The 20,779-nt window shown below is 42.1% G+C and overlaps 1 protein-coding gene across 1 annotated transcript in view; it reads right to left on the bottom strand.

Moving 5' to 3' along the window:
• Positions 1-20,779, bottom strand: part of AHRR (aryl hydrocarbon receptor repressor) — a gene marked incomplete at its 3' end in the record, with an annotated part of 128,975 nt that overhangs the window by 54,190 nt on the left and 54,006 nt on the right. The gene's annotated exons all lie outside the window — the stretch shown is intronic.

A 20,779-nucleotide genomic window follows, 5' to 3' on the forward strand; every position in this document is an offset into this window, starting at 1 on the left:
TGGACAGTCTCTACGTAAAAGAATAAATGGACACAAATCAGATGTCAAGAATTATAACATTCATAAACCAGTCGGAGAACACTTCAATCTCTCTGGTCACGCAATCACAGACATGAAGGTCGCTATCTTAAAACAAAAAAACTTCAAATCCAGACTCCAGCGAGAAACTGCTGAATTGGAATTCATTTGCAAATTGGATACTATTAATTTAGGCTTAAATAGAGACTGGGAGTGGCTAAGTCATTATGCAAGGTAGCCTGTTTCCTCTTGTTTTTTCCTACCCCCCCCCCCCCAGATGTTCTGGTTTAACTTGGATTTAAACTTGAAGAGTGGTCAGTTTGGATGAGCTATTACCAGCAGGAGAGTGAGTTTGTGTGTGTATGGGGGTGGGGGGGATGTGAGAAAACCTGGATTTGTGCAGGAAATAGCCCAACTTGATTGTCATGCACATTGTGTAAAGAGTTGTCACTTTGGATGGGCTATCACCAGCAGGAGAGTGAATTTGTGTGGGGGGTGGAGGGTGAGAAAACCTGGATTTGTGCTGGAAATGGCCCACCTGATGATCACTTTAGATAAGCTATTACTAGCAGGACAGTGGGGTGGGAGGAGGTATTGTTTCATATTCTCTGTGTATATATAAAGTCTGCTGCAGTTTCCACAATATGCATCTGATGAAGTGAGCTGTAGCTCACGAAAGCTTATGCTCTAATAAATTGGTTAGTCTCTAAGGTGCCACAAGTACTCCTTTTCTTTTTGCGAATACAGACTAACACGGCTGTTACTCTGAAACTCTCAATTTTGAGGATAATGAAAGAATCACCCAGAAGACAGAGTTGATTATATACATCATCTGCTAGGTGAGTATCTGGATCATTGGGGAAGTATGGAGTGTGAAGCAAATCTTGTGATTCTGTCAATAAATAATGAGTTAAAGATTCAGCTTCATTATTATTGCAGGGTTTTTAGTTATTTGATCTGGATCATCTTGAAAAAGCTATGATGGCTAACTGAGATGAGACATTCACCACTGTTCAAACGTACCAATCTAACACATTCAATCTACAAAAATACAGTTCTTACTTGGTTTTGCTCTGTTGATGTGAAGGGACAGTGAGAAGGGTCTGCCACTAAGTGGACCCAGGGCAGTTGGTACATATAGGCTACTCCAAATGTCAGCCCATAGGTGCTGGAACTAGGGTACTGGGGGTGCTGCTGCATCCCCTGACTTGAAGTGGTTTCCATTATATACAGGGTTTACGGTTTGGTTCAATGGCTCTCAGGACCCCGCTGTACAAATTGTTCCAACAACCCCTGCATCAGCCTGGAGTAACAGCCACAGGTTAATAACCCCAAAATAGGGATGAAACAATCTGAAATAATTCATTCCACATAGGAATATTAAAAAAAAAGTCTGGAATGTTACTTGGCTCTTTGCTAAATGTAGTGATGACAACTGGATGCAATTTTTGAATAAGAGCCCAGAGTAAAAACTGAATAAAAATGTTCATGGATTTAACAGTATTAGCTGAAAATGACAAAGGGCGTGGTCCAAAGCCTATTGGAGTGATTTCTCCTTATTTCATAGGTTTTGGATCAGGTGCTTGTTAACCTGAGGCTCTACAAAGAGTCAAGAGACACGGTATCTTTTCATATCATATGATGGCAACACAGATACCACAGTTCTGGAAGTTACGTAAGAAATTTGAATTGGTTTTTAGTTCAGATAGTGAACATTTACTGCTAGTGATACTGTGGACTCATATTTCCTAAATTGTAATCTCAAGCATAGATAATAAATTCCGCACCTGAGTTGTGGAAAACACACTAGGATATCCCAAAACTATATGAAACAGGACTAAGGGTGGGTTTCCGTGCAAATTTTTCAAGCTACTATGATTTCATGTTTTCAACCCTGCAAGCCATTCTGCAAAATGGATATGAAACTTCTGTGGAAAGGTGCACATTTTTAGGGGATGGGTTTTGTAGTTGGTCTTGGTTTAAATGTCAGGTTTATTGGGAAAGGTCACATGATGTATCTTTTCCATGTCCCTGCTCAGCTGAGCTTGCTCCTAGGATTAGTAAGGTCAGTCATAATGCCATTTGCAGCTGGGTATTACAAAGAGGGTGTAACTACAATTTCTGAAAGCAGAGACCCCATCCCATTGCTCCCCTAGACCCCAAAAGTATATTTTCATAATTCTCTACACAGAGGCTCTTTATCTTTGTGTAGGTTAAAAGACAGACAGGGAGTGGCAAGAGGAAATGAAGATTTATTTTTATGAGTTCTTTTGGCTTTGTCAAACATTCCAGTGGGGCTAACTCCATCTTTAAGAGGAAAGCATTATTTTATTTCATTTCATTTCATCGAGCAGGCTAGGGTTCCCTGCCTGTTTGTTAGCCTTCAGGCTCACACAAACACAGCAGCAGAGGCACAAGAGATGTTTGTTCCACAGTCCATCTAGTACTAATTCCATTTCCAAATATAAAGTATTATATTGTACTGTCATATCACCTGCTAGAAGTTCCTGTATGTTTGGCCACACCCATCTGTTTCATAATACGTTGTACACATTGCCCCAAAATGTGAACAGACCCATAGCAGCAGGCAAGGCAGCCCTCCTTGTGCCAAGAAGCAGAATGCATTCCTCAGAAGCAGAAAAATTGTTCCCTGCGCCTGGATCAGCATAGCTTCCTCATCACTATATACTCCCCCTCAGGGTTGAAGACACTGCATTAAAATGAAATATGAATATAAAATCCTTAAGTGGAACCAACCCATCAGGGAAGCAGGGATCAGTCACTAATGCACAAAGAGCTCAGAAGAGAGGCTGATGTTGATGAGAGTGTGTCATTGATGAAGGCAGCAAACATGGTATCTCAGTGAGGAAGAACAGGACATATTACAGAGTGTAGAGGAGAAACTGAAAAATATTACCCCATTGGGAGTAACAGGTAAACACAAGCAACAATTAACCTCTGTTTTAGAGCCCTGCTGATGCCTTATCAGTGACTAGAGACAGGCAATTTTTCTGGACAAATTTTTCATCGAAAAATGCATTTTGGGGGGTCTGAAAGTATTTACCCAAATTGGGTCAATTTGATGAATAGTTTCAATTGAGAACATTTTGTCAAAAAAGAGTCAAAATATTTTGTCTTGACCTTTTTGAAACATTTTGTTTTGACTTTCATTCAAAACAGTAATTCGGTTTCAAATTTGGCCCCAGATTTTTTTTAAAAAAACACAACAAAGAAGGGTGAAAACACCTGAAACAGGCAAATCAAAATGAAAAAATTGGTTTTATTGACTTGAAACTGATCGTAAAACAAAAATAATTTTGTTTCAGGTCAACTTGAAATGTTTGGGTGGATTCAGTTGAGATTTTTCAGTTTGATGAACATTTTTCAAAAAAATTGTTTTTGTTCATCCCAAACCAGAGGGTATTTTTTTTCCAGATTTTTCAGTTATGCCTCTGAACTAAAAAACCCATTATTAACTCAGCTCTACCAGTGACTGAGTAGTAAGAATTGAACAGGAGTCACTAGAAAGAAAGCAGCAAGTGATCCTGACTGGTGATATGATAGTGAGAAATCTTGTTCTGAGACACATGTGGCCAAATTTGAAAATTAAATAGAATGCCACCTCTATGGGTACAGGACAAATGATATAACAAAAAGGATAAAAGAGAGCTTGAAGAATGCCAGGGGAAAATCCTGTAGATGTCATGCATGTGGGAAAAGATTAGGGGAGATTTAATAAACTCAAGGATGATGCAGGAATCCAGGAGAGCTGAAACCTTGTTGGAATTTCATTTAGTACCAAGAACAATAGAAGGAAAGAAATTGATATTCGAGGCTAACGGATGGAGGTATAAGCTGTGTCAAGAGTTGGGGTTGAATTTATGGAGCCTGGAAAAGCCTTCCATGAAGAGACACAACTGTTTGGATTATACTGTCTCCAATTAAGGGCAGGGGACTAACCTGCCAGGTTCAAAATTAGCAAAGCTGGTTAGGTAGGAAGTGGACAGAGGGGGGAGCTTTTGCTTAACACAAATTATCTGTTACGTATTTCCAACATACAAAATAAAACAGAAGATGGAGCTGTTCTGCAAAAGAAGATGAAAAATAAAAGCTATGTTGATATACAAGAGTGACAAACACATGAAGCATAGGCAACAAATGTGAGAGGATCACAAATTCTAGCAAGCCTGGTGAAATCAGAGGAAGTATCAAAATCCACAACTCTGGAAAGGCTGGAAACTACTAAAAGACACTATAATTGAAGAACATAAGAATGGCCATACTGGGTCGGACCAATGGTCCATCTAGCTTAGTCTCATGTCTCTGACAGTGGCCAATGCCAAATGCTTCAGAGGGAATGAACAGAACAGGGCAGTTATCAAGTGATCCATCCCCTGTTGTCCATTCCCAGCTTCTGACAGTTAGAGGCTGAGGACACCCAGAGCATGTGGTTGGATCCCTAATCATCTTGACTAATAGCCATTGATGGACCTATCCTCCATGAACGTATCTAGTTCTTTTCTGAACCCAGTTAGAGCTTGGGCCTTCACAACATCCCCTGGCAATGAGTTCCACAGGTTGACTGTACATTGTATGAAGAAGTACTTTGTTATGTTTGCTTTAAAACTGCAGCCTATTAATTTCATTGGGTGACCCCTGGTTCTTATGTTACGTGAAGGGGGTAAATAACACTTTCACTTTCTCCACACCATTCATGATTTTATAGACCTCTATCATATCCCACCTTAGTCATCTCTTTTCCAAGCTGAAAAGTTCCAGACTTTTTACTCTCTCCTCAAATGGAGTCTGTTCCATACCCCTAATCATTTTGGTTGCCCTCCTCTGCACTTTTTCCAATTCTAATATATCTTTTTTGAGATGGCGTGGCCAGAACTGCACATACTATTCAAGGTGTGGGTGCATCGTGGATTTATATAGTGACATTATGATATTTTCTGTCTTATTATCTATCCCTTTCGTAATGGTTCCTAACATTGTTACCTTTTTAGACTCCTGCTGCACATTGAGTCGATGTTTTCAGAGAACTATTCACAATGACTCCAAGATCTCTTTCTTGAGTTGTAACAGCTAATTTAGACCTCATCATTTTACATGTATGGTTGGGATTATGTTTTCCAATGTGAATTACTTTGCATTTATCAACATTGAATTTAATCTGCCATTTTGTTGCCCAGTCTCCCAGTTTTGTGAGATCCCTTTGTAACTCTTCGCAGTCTGCTTTAGACTTATCTTGAGTAATTTTTATCATCTGAAAATGTTACTATCTCACTGTTTACCCCTTTTCGAGATCATTGATGAGCAGCACTTGTCCCAGTACAGATCCCACAGATCCTTGGGGGAACTGCTATTTACCTCACTCCATTTTGAAAACTGAACATTAATTCCTCTGCTTTGTTTCCTGTCTGTTAACCAGTTACTGGTCCGTGACAGGACCTTCCCTCTTATCCCATAACGGCTTATTTGCTTAAGAGCCTTTGGTGAGGGACCTTGTCAAAGACTTTCTGAAAATCCAAATACACTGAGTCCACTGGATCCCCCTTGTCCACATGCTTGTTGACCCTTTCAAAGAATTCTCATAGATTGGTGAGGCATGATTTCCCTTTACATAAGCCGCCTTGACTCTTCCCCAACAAATTGTGTTCATCTATGTGTCTGATAACTTTTTATTCTTTATTATAGGTTCAATCAATTTAGCTAGTACTGAAGTTAGGTTTACCAGCCTATAATTGCCAGGATCTCCTCTGGAGCCTTTTAAAAAAATTGGCATCACATTAGCTAACCAGTCATCTAGTACAGAAGCTCATTTAAATGACAGTTGACATGCCACCATTAGTAGTTATACAATTTCCTATTTGAGTTCCTTCAGAACTCTTGGGTGAATACCATCTGGTCCTGGTGACTAATTACTGTTTAATTTATCAATTTGTTCCAAAACCTCCTCTACGGACACCTCAATCTGGTCCAGTTCCTCAGATCTGTCACCTAAAAAGAATGGCTCAGGTTTGGGAATCTCCCGCTCATCCTTTGCATTGAAGACTGATGCAAAGAATTCATTTAGCTTCTTTGCAATGGCCTTATCTTCCCTGAGTGCTCCTTTAGTTCCTCAATTGTCCAGTGGCCCTACTGATTGTTTGGTAGGCTTCTTGCTGCTGATGTACTTCAAGAAAATTTTGCTGTTAGTTTTTGTTTTTTACTAGTTGCTTTTCAATTTCTTTTCTGACTTGCCTGATTATACTTTTACACTTGACTTGCAGAGTTTATGCTCCTTTCTATACAGACTACAATTTCTTGTTGTTTTCTTCTTTTTCAGAGAAGTGTCCATTGTGATTTCATGAAGCACTGTTCAGCTAGGAGGATGGAGAACCATTTCCTGGTCTGGAAATGCAAAAAGGTGAGGACATCAAAGAAGAATACAAAGGGAAGACTGATAGCTGGAGTAGCTAACTGATGATGAATGCACAAAAAACACCGAGTTTGGTGATTTTGGATTAGCTGAATGTTTTATGTAATGAGAGGCAACAGTTTCGTTTTAATGGTCTCCTCTTTAAGCACAAGTTACCAACCTCTGTCAGGGGAATTAGTGGATTGGAGGGATATGAATAATGAAATTGCTCTAAATCAGTTAGAAAATGTACAGTTAGAGGCAGAGAGTATATTACAAAAGTATCTCATTCTTGCACTAGCATTGCCTATCTATAGACCTAAACCTCTTGATTTGAAAAATCAAATCTAGAAGACCTTGAACATGTTAAAGGGGAGAAACGCACTCTGACATCTTTAATTCCAAATTCTTGAGAAATTTACTAAAAATTGTCCTCATCAATCATTTTATTTTGTCCCTCACTCCAGAGATCACATATTTGGTGTAAGTTACTATTTTATTTGCATTTATATAAACCTCAGAGCTCTTGTTAAAATATGATTTTAGACCAATGGGATTACCCTCTCCAAATCAACCCTCCAAGTCCTCTCATGGATCAGCCTTAACTCCACCCACTCAAGTTATAGTAGTGACCCAGTTTAATCCATTCCAAGAGTAGTGGGGAGACCATCTCTCTTCTGGACTGCTGCAACAGCCATGCTGCCCCTTACGCTGGGCAGATCGTAACTTCATTTCAAATTCAATTGATCAAAAAAGAAACTGAAAATACCAAGCCTGATTGAACTATACATTATTTTGCACACTTGAACACTGTCTCTTTTCTATACATATTAATTTCTCTTTAGAGCCAAGAATAGCTGGTCATGTGTACCCTACTGAATGGAAAAAGAACTCTGCGCATGAAATTGTCTTAAACTGAGCAATAGCCATGAATCTAATGGGACTATTCCTCTCACTATTGATGTGGAGCTAATGTTAACACTAAGGACTAGACTCTACAGACTGTACATTAAAAATCAAGTTACGTACAACATGAAGAAGAATTATTAAACTACTGTACAATCAGAACAGCATCTTTTCATTCTGAAATGCCACAGCTCACAGTTGGCATGACTGTTTCAGGAAAGAAATCACCGACAAAATCCATTCTCAGACAGCCTGATGTTTAGAGTACAGTACTGTAGCAGGGCCCATCAGACTGCCAGATGAAATTATGCTAGCAATAATACAAAGCTTTCCTTCCCTACTTAGTGGCTTTCTTAGTCTGCTTCTTCTTAAGAGACTCTTTGAAATGTGTCTGCCCTTTGAAGTTTAAGTGCAGCATGGCATTTATTTAAGGTACCAAACTCAGTAAACTGTACTACTTTCTTTTCCTTCAAAATCTCTTCCCCTCTTTCTTTCAAAATTGTTTGCCTCATTCTTAGTGAGAACTTAATGTGTTTCCCATGTACATGAGGTATCAAAGACATGCCCTCTTCTGACAGTTACATTCTCCTCTAGCTATTTTACAGTATATTTTTTTCTCGCAGCTTTGCATGATTAGAGCTCACAGATATCTTCATGGCATGTGGGCGGGATCTGGGCACAGAGCCACCTACCAAGTTGAAACCCCACCCTTTGCTCCCCTTCCCTCCCCAGTTGAGGAATTCCTTTTGAGAAAAAACACCAGGGGGAGAGCAGGCCTTTTGGTAAAAGCAGACTGCTCACTAACCAGAGCTTCACTGTCACGCAATCTAACCGGCTGTCAATCTTTCCTTGCATCTGACAGTGGCCTGGCTCTTGTTCAAACCATTGCGTGCAAGCAGACAAGCCACATTACCCTATGAAGTATTTCATAATAACAACAGCTGTTAAATATTGATGACTCCTGGCAAGCTCTGAATGCTTTTTGTGAAGGTTAAGCCTTCATGTAATGGAACCTAATTCCTCATTATATATTGTATCAGATATCTGGAAATTGCCTAAAAAAAGAAATGTAGCTTAAAGTAAAGAATCAGAAAATAACTCCCATTCATTAGGGAGGGGGGGAAACTGGCAAGTTAAAAGGTGAAGAATATTTCTGTCAAGTAAATTCCTTTTTACAAATAGAAAGGAAAAGGCTACAGGAAAAACGATCAAAACAATTAGTTTAGTTATATTCCACTGGGTTGGGTTTTTTTACATAAATAAGTTCTGATGAAGAAAACGTTCTAGAATAGCTGTCTGATTTGTCTTGTTCATTTACACAGAACATTTTAGAATGCATGAAACTGTTCATATATTAAACACATCATAAGTGGTAAAGTACACATTTCTGTACCCCTTCTAGTACCCTCAATCCTGAGGGAACTGGCTAGTGCTGGGTTTCATGGAGGGCAGTGAGGATGCTAATGTGAAAGGTCAGAGAGGGCTTCCAGCACTGGAGAGGTATAAAGGGGCTAGTTTTTTGTCTTGACCTCCCCCAAGCCCCAGCAGAAATCTTTCATGTTCTTCAGCTTGACCTCCTAAAACAACTCGCTTTGCTAACTAGTCTCTCTTGACCTGACTCTTGACCCATCAGAAAGGGAGTCAAGTCAGGCAGAAGAACATGGCTGTTGAACTTGAGCCTTTGGGAGCTAAATGGCATGAAGCTAGAATGGATAACACTGAGGATTCAGGCTAAAGGCAGAGATCAGTGTGTGAGGCAAATGAAGGAACCTCACCAAGGGAAGGAAAGCAAGTTGGGGCTCTATTTGGGGAGGATTATAGAAGGAATTTTTGTCTCTCTTTTGTGAGGATGTAAGAATGTGGGGAGGAGTGCAGAGGGTGGAGGACTGCAATTAGAAGAGGTAAGCTAAGAAACTGTAAACAACAATATACTTATTTTTAGCTCTATTGCAGTTCCTTGAGGAGAAGCACTGTGAAGTTTAAGAGAATTCATGGTAAAGATTACTCCACCCACCTCCCTATCCCTACTGCTCACAATCTGGGATTCATACCAAGCAATGTAGTCTTGCATTAATATTTTTAAAACTCAGTGAGCATAACAAAGAACTACTCATTATTTATACTTTATTAAAAGCAATATTTTCTAAAGAAAGTGAACTTCTGTCTGTGAAAACCAAGATACAGCTTTTCTGCTAAATGCACTAGAAATTTTGAACTAAACTGTGTCAACAAATGAATCGTAAGCTCAACTTGGTGCAAAAGAAATGTAAATATTGTAGTCATGTTAGACTCACTATAACTATGGTAGAGGAGGCACTTTAATTTCATATGTGATTTCTTATAGACTTTTGAAAGAGTTACTTTTGAAGCTGTCAGTCCAGAGGTGACTTATGTAGTATTTAGGAAGTGTGTTTAAAATTATGTTTGTCTATTTTTGAGATCTCAGGTTGAAAAATTATGATTTTTACTGAAGTTTTTCAGATGTTTTACTCTATTTTCCTCTCCCTGTCCCAATTTTGTACACTGGAACACAGTTTAAACCAGTTAGGATGATCCAGGCTTTCACCTGCTAATCCATTTTAACTTTGACTGCCCTGAGTCTTCCTCTTCATCTGGTCAGCCATCACACTCCCTGTTTGTCTGAATGTGAGATCATCAGATTACATATTCATTTTATAGTTGCACATTCAGACTGAGATATGGAGGCACCTGTAGTTTAGCTGATAGCTAACCAGAGCTGCTGAGCAATTCCCATTCCTCCTGTCCTTGCCATTAAGATGGCACTGGAAGTTACCCAGCAGGGCTCAATGGTTATTCTGCTGGACTGTTGTGCATCTTTTCACATGTACAGCAGTTTAAAAAATGTATAGAGGAAATAGTCAAAACAATCCTCTATTTCTTCTGAATTTTCAGCATTTTCTCTAGAGTCACAGAATTTAGTCCATCCTCTTTCAGTGTGGCTCAAAATATTTCATTGTTCCTAAGCCATATCTTTTTTATTGAGCCCTGACCCCTAACAAGAATAGCACAAGCACGCAGACCCTTTTACCCATAAAGAGTTCCTCTGAACTCAGTAGGCTCTGCACTGGCACAAGGATCCACGTGCACTGTTCTCATTGCAATATCATGACCTCGTTCTCTCAGTTTCTGGGGATGACAAGAAGGACAGAGGAACAAGAACAATGTCTGTGACATTAACTAAATAAAATATATATCAGCAGCAACAATAACAGAAATCAGAGCAAGCCTTTGACCAAGCCAGTGTGTGACTGAATAAGAGTATGATGAAAAAATAACTTGTTATTCTCTCGAACAGGAACGGCTAACGGGAGTTTTGCGAAGGAGGTCTCCAGGTGCAGGAGGAGCGAGAACATGACCCTTGGGGTAAGTTTGTTGTCTGTAGTGTCTGTGTTTGTGGTGTGCTTGCTACCTGTCTGAAATATATTGTGTAGTCTGTTTGTTTGGGGACCGTGTACTGAGCCTAGCGGCCTGCTAGGCAAGGCTGAGAGCTTCTTAACGAGGCTTTGATCCCTAAGCACTTTAGCACCCATCAACCCTTAACCAGAGGGCGGGGCTAGGAAGACCAGGGCTTTAAAAAGCCCACTTCTAAGCAACCAGAGGAGCTAGTGAACAGGAGCGGCTAACAGTGGAGTTTTCCGAGGGAGTTTAGAGGGGGAGTCAGTGGCGGATTTAGAGTTAGTGGGGCCCTGTGTGCAGATTGGGGCCCCCCTTGGGGACCCAGCCAAAAAAAAGAACATTCTCTCTTATCCCCATCCTCCCCCCGTTTTTCATTCTTTTTTTCTTCATTCTCCTCCTGTATTATAAGTAATGGGAAGTAAATGAAAATAAAGTGAGGTACATTGATAGGGGCAGGGAGTTGGGGTGCAGGAGGGGGTGAGGACTCTGGGAGGAAGTTTGGGTGCGGGGTCTGGGCTGGAACAGGGGGTTGAGGTGTGGAAAGGGGTGTGGGGTGCAGGCTCTGGGCTAGGGCAGGGAGTTGGGGTGTGGGAAGGGGTGAAAGGTGCGGGCTCTGGGAGGAAGTTTGGGTGCGGGGTGCAGGCTCTGGACTGAGGCAGGGGGTTGGGGTGCGGGAGGGGTGCAGGGGCGCGGTGCTTACCTTGGGCTGCGCAGCTCCCAAAACAACTGGCACACCCCTCCAGCAGTGGCTCCTAGTCGGGGTGGGGGGGCCCACGCAGGGGGTCTCTGCATGCTGCTGCCTGCAGGCACCACCCCCGCAGCTTCCATTGGCCACAGTTCCCATTGGCCATAGTTCCCGGCCAATGGGAGCTACGGAATCGGTGCTCGGGGTTGGGGCATTGCACAGAGACACACCTCCTCCCTCAGGGGCCGCAGGGACATGCTGGCCACTTCCGGGAGAGAAGCCACATGGAGGAAGGGAGGCAGAGAGGGCAGGGAGCTGCCTTAGCCCTGCTGCTGGCACATTTCTGCGCACCCCTTAGGGGGAGGAGGGGCAGCGGATCTTCATGTGCTTCCTGGCGGGGGAGGGGGGAGACAGCACATGGAGCCACCTTCCCCTCCGCCAGGGGTGTGCAGAGACATGCCAGCGGCCAGCCACTTCTGGGAGTGGAGTGGGGCCCGCCTGCCTGAGTCCTATTGTGCTGCTGGCCGGGACTCAGGGGCAGGTTGTCAGATATTTTTCCTGAATTTTGGGGGGCCCCCTGTTTTTGGAGGGCCCCCATACCACTGCACAGTTTGTTTCATGGTAAATATGCTCCTTGAGGGAGTGGGGGGGGCCTAGATGCACTTACCATTTGTAAACTTAAAGCCAAAAACACCCCCTGATCAAAACAAAACAACAAAGGAACGAGCTGCAGGAGCAAAAAGATAATGCAGGCAGAAGTCCAGCAACAGAGTGGGGGCTATCCAGTTTATTGCACCCAATGCAGCATGTATGATTACCTACCCTATGGGCAGGTGGCATATATGTGCATTCAATGCAAGGAGCTCCTGGCCTTCAGAGACCATGTATGGGCTTTGGAGACTAGAGTGGCTGAACTGGAGGAGCTAAGCGAGACAGAGAGGTATATAGATGAGACTTTTCAGAACACAGTAGAACGGTCCCACCCCCACTCTGACAGACTCTGTGCTATTGAGGATAATAAAAGTCTCAGGGAAGGAGAACATCCAACTGGAGCATAGGGAAACAATCCCATAGTTGGGACCCTCCTTCCAGATGATGTGGTTGTATCCTCTCACACTGAGGATACCTCTCCGGGGGAGGGATTTCCAGTTATTAGGAAGAGACAGGTAATAGTCATGGGGGATTCGATCATTAGGAACATAGATAGCTGGGTTTGCAATGACCGGGAGAGCTGCATGGTGACTTGCTTGCCCGGTGCGAGGGTTGCAGATCTCTCGAGATATCTAGTTAGACTTACGTGTAGTGCTAGGGAGGAGCCAGTGGTCATGGTATATGGTAGATACAGTGACATAGGGAAGGAAGGAGAGAGGTCCTGGAGGCCAAATTTAGGCTGCTAGGTAAGAGATTGAAGTTCAGGACCTCCATGGTAGCATTCTCTGAAATGCTTCCAGTTCCAGGCGCAGGGCCAGTTAGACAGGCAGAACTGCAGGGTTTCAATGCATGGATGAGATGAGGGTGGAGGGAGGAGGGGTTTAGATTTATTAGGCACTGGGGAAACTTTTGGGAAAGGGGGAGCCTATACAGGAAAGATGGGCTTCACCTAAACCAAAATGGAACCAGACAGCTGGCACTAAAAATTAAAAAGTTAGTAGAGCAATTTTTAAAGCCGACAGGTGCGGAGGAGCATGTGGTTCAGACAGAAACATCTCTTAGGGAAGGATCTATTAGTGGAGATTCCCTATGTTCTAGTAAAGAGGAGAGGATGGAAGATGATAAAATACGGGTAGGATCTGATGAGAAACAGTCAAATGAAAAAGAGACCCATTCAGTTACACCACATACAAGTTTTGAAAGTGTTTATATACAAATGCTAGAAGTCAAAATAATAAGATGGGTGAACTAGAGTGCCTCATATTAAATGAGAATAAAATATATCAGAAGGACAGAACAGGTTGTGCTGGTGGGGGAGTCACACTATATCTGCAAGAAAGTGTAGAAACAAATGAAGTAAAAATCTTAAATGAAGCAAACTATACCATGGAATCTCTATGGATAGTAATTCCATGCTCTAATAATAAGAATATCGCAGTAGGGCTATATTACCAACCACCTGACCATGATGGTGACAGTGACTGTGAAATGCTCTGGGAGATTACAGAGGCTATAAAAATAAAAAACTCAATAATAATGGGGGATTTCAACTATCCCCATATAGACTGGGTACATGTCGCCTCAGGATGGGATGCAGAGATAAAGTTTCTTGACACCTTAAGTGACTGCTTCTTGGAGCAGCTAGTCCTGGAACACACAAGAGGAAATTCTTAATCTGGTCCAAGAAGAGATTATAGCTGGACCGCTTGGTAATAGTGACCATAATATAATTAAATTTAACATTCATGTGGTGGGGGGAAACACCACAGCAGCCCAGCACTGTAGCATTTAATTTCAGAAAGGGGGACTACACAAAAATGAAGAAGCTAGTGAAAAAGAAATTAAAAGGTACAGTGCCAGAAATGAAATACTTGCAAGGTGTATGGAAACTTTTTAAAGACATCATAATAGAGGCTTAACTTAAATGTATACCCCAAATTAAAAACCATAGTAAGAGAACCAAAAAAGTGCCACCATGGCTAAACAAAGTAAAACAAGAAGTCAGAGAAAAAAAGGCAGCCTTTAAAAAGTGGAAGTTAAATCCTAGTGAGGAAAATAGAAAGGAGCATAAATTCTGGCAAATTAAGTGTAAAAATATAATTAGGATGGCCAAAAAAGAATTTTAAAAACAACTAGGAAAAGACTCAAAAAGTAATAGCCATTTTTTTTTCAGAAGTAGGAATCCTGCTAAACAACGAGTGGGACCACTGCATGATCAAGATGCTAAAGGAGCACTCAAAGATGATAAGGCCATTGCAGAGAAACTAAATGAATTCTTTGCATCAGCCTTCACGGCTAAGGATGTGAAGGAGATTCCAAAACATGAGCCATTCTTTTTAGGTGACAAATCTGAGGAACTGGACCAGATTGAAGTGTCATTAGAGGAGGTTTTGAATCAAATAGATAAACTAAACAGCAGTAAGTCATCAGGACCAGATGGTATTCACCCAAAAGTTCTGAAGGAACTCAAATGTGAAATTGCAGAACTACTAACTGTAGTCTGTAACCTATCATTTAAATCAGCTTCTGTACCAAATGACTGGAGGAATGCTAATGTGATGCCAATTTTTAAATAGGGCTTCAGAGGTGATCTTGGCATTTACAGGCTGGTAAGCCTGACTTCAGTACTGGGCAAACTGGTTGAAACTATAAAAAAATAACAAAACTGTCAGACACATGGATGAACATAATTTGTTGGGGAAAAGTCAACATGGTTTTTGTAAAGGGAAATCATGCCTCACCAATGTACTAGAATTCTTAGAGGGGATCAACAAGCATATGGTAAGGGGGATCCAGTAGATATAGTGTATTTAGATTTTCAGTAAGCCTTTGACAAGGTCCCTCACCAAAGGCTCTTAAGCAAAGTAAGCTCTCATGGGAAAAGTGGGAGGGTCCTCTCATGGATTGGTAACTGTGAGTTTGTGTGTGTATGGGGGTGGGGGGATGTGAGAAAACCTGGATTTGTGCAGGAAATAGCCCAACTTGATTGTCATGCACATTGTGTAAAGAGTTGTCACTTTGGATGGGCTATCACCAGCAGGAGAGTGAATTTGTGTGGGGGGGTGGAGGGTGAGAAAACCTGGATTTGTGCTGGAAATGGCCCACCTGATGATCACTTTAGATAAGCTATTACCAGCAGGACAGTGGGGTGGGAGGAGGTATTGTTTCATATTCTCTGTGTATATATAAAGTCTGCTGCAGTTTCCACGGTATGCATCCGATGAAGTGAGCTGTAGCTCACGAAAGCTCATGCTCAAATAAATTGGTTAGTCTCTAAGGTGCCACAAGTACTCCTTTTCTTTTTGGTTAAAAGATAGGAAACAAAGGGTAGAAATAAATTGTCATTTTTCAGAATGGAGAGACGTAAATAGTGGTGTCCCCTAGGGGTCCGTACTGGGCCCAGTCCTATTCAACATATTCATAAATGATCTGGTAAAAGGCTAAACAATGAGGTGGCAAAATTTGAAGATGATACAAAATTACTCAAGATAGTTATGTTCCAGGCAGACTGCGAAGAGCTACAAAAGGATCTCTCAAAACTGGGTGACTGAGCAACAAACGGGTAGATGAAATTCAGTGTTGATAAATGCAAAGTAATGCACATTGGAAAACATAATCCCAACCATACATATAAAACGATGAGGTCTAAATTAGCTGTTACCACTCAAGAAAGAGATCTTGGAGTCATTGTGAATAGTTCTCTGAAAACATCCACTCAATGTGCAGCGGCAGTCAAAAAAGTGAACAGAATGTTGGGAATCATTAAGAAAGGGATAAATAATAGGACAGAAAATATCATATTGCCTCTATATAAATCCATGGTATGCTCACATTTTGAATACTGTGTGCAGATGTGGTTGCCCCATCTCAAAAAAGCTATCTTGGAATTGGAAAAGGTTCAGAAAAGGGCAACAAAAATGATTAGGGGTATGGAATGGCTTCCATATGAGGATAGATTAATAAGACTGGGACTTTTCAGCTTGGAAAAGAGAGAACTAAGGGGGGATATGATAGAGGTCTATAAAATCATGACGGGTATCAAGAAAATAAATAAGGAAGTGTTATTTACTCCTTCTCATAACACAAGAACTAGGAGTCACTAAATGAAATTAATAGGTAGCAGGTTTAAAACAAACAAAAAGTATTTTTTCACACAACGCACAGAATTAAAAGGTGACCATAACACATTTTTCCTCCTATGACAAAAAGAGAAAAGTCTGATGTGTTGACTAACAAGTGTTTTAGTAATTGATTGGATCATACGGTTCCATACAGCACTGAGCACAGGGAATTCTCACTTTTGCATACCCTGCTAGGAAAAATAAGGGGATACTGACACAGAGATCTAGGTTGAAAAATACCTGATCATTTTCAGCCCTAACATAACTGAGCTCAGCTCCACTTACTTCAATGGAGGTGCACTGGCTTACTCCATCATAGAATCATAGAATATCAGGGTTGGAAGGGACCTCAGGAGGTCATCTAGTCCAACCCCCTGCTCAAAGCAGGACCAATCCCCAGCTAAATCATCCCAGCCAGGGCTTTGTCAAGCCTGACCTTAAAAACTTCTAAGGAAGGAGATTCCACCACTTCCCTAGGTAATGCATTCCAGTGTTTCACCACCCTCCTAGTGAAAAAGTTTTTCCTAATATCCAACCTAAACCTCCCCCACTGCAACTTGAGACCATTACTCCTCGTTTTGTCATCTGCTACCACTGAGAACAGTCTAGATCCATCCTCTTTGGAACCCCCTTTCAGGTAGTTGAAAGCAGCTATCAAATCTCCCCTCATCCTTCTCTTCCGCAGACTGAACAATCCCAGTTCCCTCAGCCTCTCCTCATAAGTCATGTGTTCCAGTCCCCTAATCACTTTTGTTGCCCTCCGCTGGATGTTTTCCAATTTTTCCACATCCTTCTTGTAGTGTGGGGCCCAAAACTGGACACAGTACTCCAGATGAGGCCTCACCAATGTCGAATAGAGGGGAATGATCATGTCCCTCGATCTGCTGGCAATGCCCCTACTTATACATCCCAAAATGCCATTGGCCTTTTTGGCAACAAGGGCACACTGTTGACTCATATCCAGCTTCTCATCCACTATAACCCCTAGGTCCTTTTCTGCAGAACTGCTGCCGAGCCATTCGGTCCCTAGTCTGTAGTGGTGCATGGGATTCTTCTGTCCTAAGTGCAGGACTCTGCACTTGTCCTTGTTGAACCTCATCAGATTTCTTTTGGCTCAGTCCTCTAGTTTGTCTAGGGCCTTCTGTATCCTATCCCTACCCTCCAGCATATCTACCTCCCAGTTTAGTGTCATCTGCAAACTTGCTGAGGGTGCAATCCACACCATCCTCCAGATCATTAATGAAGATATTGAACAAAACCGGCCCCAGGACCGACCCTTGCGGCACTCCACATGATACCAGCTGCCAACTAGACATGGAGCCATTGGTCACTACCCGTTGAGCCCGACAATCTAGCCAGCTTTCTATCCACCTTATAGTCCATTCATCCAGCCCATACTTCTTTAACTTGCTGGCAAGAATACTGTGGGAGACCGTGTCAAAAGCTTTGCTAACGTCAAGGAACAAGATATCCACTGCTTTCCCCTCATCCACAGAGCCAGTTATCTCATCATAGAAGGCAATTAGATTAGTAAGGCATGACTTGCCCTTGATGAATCCATGCTAACTGTTCCTGATCACTTTCCTCTCCTTTAAGTGCTTCAGAATTGATTCCTTGAGGACCTGCTCCATGATTTTTCCAGGGACTGAGGTGAGGCTGACTGGCCTGTAGTTCCCAGGATCCTCCTCCTTCCCTTTTTTAAAGATGGGCACTACATTAGCCTTTTTTCAGTCATCTAGGACCTCCCCCAATCGCCATGACTTTTCAAAGATAATGGCCAATGACTCTGCAATCACATCTGCCAACTCCTTTAGCGCTCTCGGATGCAGCGCATCCGGCCCCATGGACTTGCACTCGCCCAGCTTTTCTAAATAGTCCCGAACCACTTCTTTCTTCACAGTGGGCTGGTCACCTCCTCCCCATGCTGTGCTGCCCAGTGCAGCAGTCTAGGAGCTGACCTTGTTCGTGAAGACAGAGGCAAAAGAAGCATTTAGTACATTAGCTTTTTCCACATCCTCTGTCACTAGGTTGCCTCCCTCATTCAGTAAGGGGCCCATACTTTCCTTGACTTTCTTCTTGTTGCTAACATACCTGAAGAAACCCTTCTTGTTACTCTTAACATCTCTTGCTAGCTGCAACTCCAGGTGTGATTTGGCCTTCCTGATTTCACTCCTGCATGCCTGAGCAATATTTTTATACTCTTCCCTGGTCATCTGTCCAATCTTCCACTTCTTGTAAGCTTCTTTTTTGTGTTTAAGATCAGCAAGGATTTCACTGCTAAGCCAAGCTGGTTGCCTGCCGTATTTACTATTCTTTCTACACATCGGGATGGTTTGTCCCTGTAACCTCAATAAGGATTCTTTAAAATACAGCCAGCTCTCCTGGACTCCTTTCCCCCTCATGTTATTCTCCCAGGGGATCTTGCCCATCAGTTCCCTGAGGTTGTCAAAGTCTGCTTTTCTGAAGTCCACGGTCCGTATTCTGCTGCTCTCCTTTCTTCCCTGTGTCAGGATCCTGAACTCGACCATCTCATGATCACTGCCTCCCAGGTTCCCATCCACTTTTGCTTCCCCTACTAATTCTTCCCGGTTTGTGAGCAGCAGGTCAAGAAGAGCTCGGCCCTTTGTTGGTTCCTCCAGCACTTGCACCAGGAAATTGTCCCCTACACTTTCCAAAAACTTCCTGGATTGTCTGTGCACCGCTGTATTGCTCTCCCAGCAGATATCAGGTGATTGACGTCTCCCATGAGAACCAGGGCCTGCGATCTAGTAACTTCCGTGAGTTGCCAGAAGAAAGCCTCGTCCACCTCATCCCCCTGGTCTGGTGGTCTATAGCAGACTCCCACCACGACATCACCCTTGTTGCTCACGCTTCTAAACTTAATACAGAGACACTCAGGTTTTTCTGCAGTTTCATACCGGAGCTCTGAGCAGTCATACTGCTCTCTTACATACAATGCAACTTCCCCACCTTTTCTGCCCTGCCTGTCCTTCCTGAACAGTTTATATCCATCCATGACAGTACTCCACTCATGTGAGTTATCCCACCAAGTCTCTGTTATTCCAATCACATCATAATTCCCTGACTGTGCCAGGACTTCCAGTTCTCCCTCCTTGTTTCCCAGGCTTCTTGCATTTGTGTATAGGCACTTGAGATAACTTGCTGTTTGTCCTGCTTTCTTAGTATGAGGCAGGAGCCCTCCCCTTTCACGTTCTCCTGCTCGTGCTTCCTCCCAGTATCCCACGTCCCCACTTACCTCCATGACTCAGTTTGGCTCAAAAGGTTAGGGAATGCAATAAATAAATTCCTAATAGAATTCAATCTACTCAAAAATCAAATATGGAAATCCATGCAATTCAGAAAGTGTACAAAGAAGGCATTTAAAAAAACAAACAAACACTGCAATCCACTTTCCCCTCATCATTCCTGGTAATGCATTAGTTGGCTTGCTGAAATCAAAGCAATCTTACAGTGACTTACTGATGTGTCATTTCTCTCTATTCTGGTTTTGGTCCCCTATCTGCAGACCAGTGTCACCAGCAGATCATCTCTTAGACTTTCATTCCTTCATTTCTACTGCTTTCAGAACATTCCTGCCACATATCACTCTTATTTGCTCCTTTCTGTATGAAAAGATGCAGGGCTAAATTCATATCTGGTAACTCCACTGAAGGAGGAAATTTATCCATTGTCTTTTAAAGAAAAGAGTTTCAACAACATATGTCATTAGACCAGTGGATCACTCAAGAAACTGTTTAAAAATAACCAAAACACAGGCACTGGAGAGGATAAAGGAAGGCTTTAACATGAAATAAACATGTTCATTTAAAATATCCCAGCTGAGCACAAGATGTACAGAAAACTCTCTGTATCTGGCTTTATCATAGAACATCAGGGTTGAAAGGGACCTCAGGAGGTCATCTTGTCCAACCCCCTGCTCAAAGCAGGACCAATCCCCAATTTTTACCCTGATCCTTAAATGCCCCCCTCAAGAATTGAACTCATAACCCTAGGTTTAGCAGGCCAATGTTCAAACCACTGAGCTATCCCTCCCCCCAAACTTAGAGGTAAAAATATCATAGGAACAATTCCTTGTAATATCGTATTCTAGCACCCAAAAATATCATAGGACCAATTCCTTGTAATATTGTATTCTAGCACCCAAAATATACTAGGAACTTTAAAGACAAAGATGCAGACATATTGCCTCCTGCATACTTTATAGAAAGCAACCCCCACCCTACAATGGAAAGAAAGAAGAAAAAAATCTGAAATCTTGCTCTTCAATTAGATGGATGTCATGCCACACTGTTGTAAAGAAATTGATGAATTCACATTACAGTATGGGGCATTTTGTTTCCAGAGCACAGAAGAGAAGATCTGTTTTGATCTTTCTTGTTCACTGTTATCTAGTGAGACTGTCACATTGTAACTTGTGTAAGGAGCTCAGTGGAGGAAGGAAGTGAAACCCACTAGTTGGGGGTAAATCTGTCTGGGAGCAGTTCCTCAAAAAAGGTCTTTTCTGGTTAAGAAAGATAAAGGAGGTGATGTAACAAGATATTAGTGAACAGAATTCTC

Source organism: Lepidochelys olivacea (assembly GCF_965140295.1).
Source record: "Lepidochelys olivacea isolate rLepOli2 genome assembly, chromosome: 2".
Classification (NCBI taxonomy): Eukaryota; Metazoa; Chordata; order Testudines; family Cheloniidae; genus Lepidochelys; species Lepidochelys olivacea.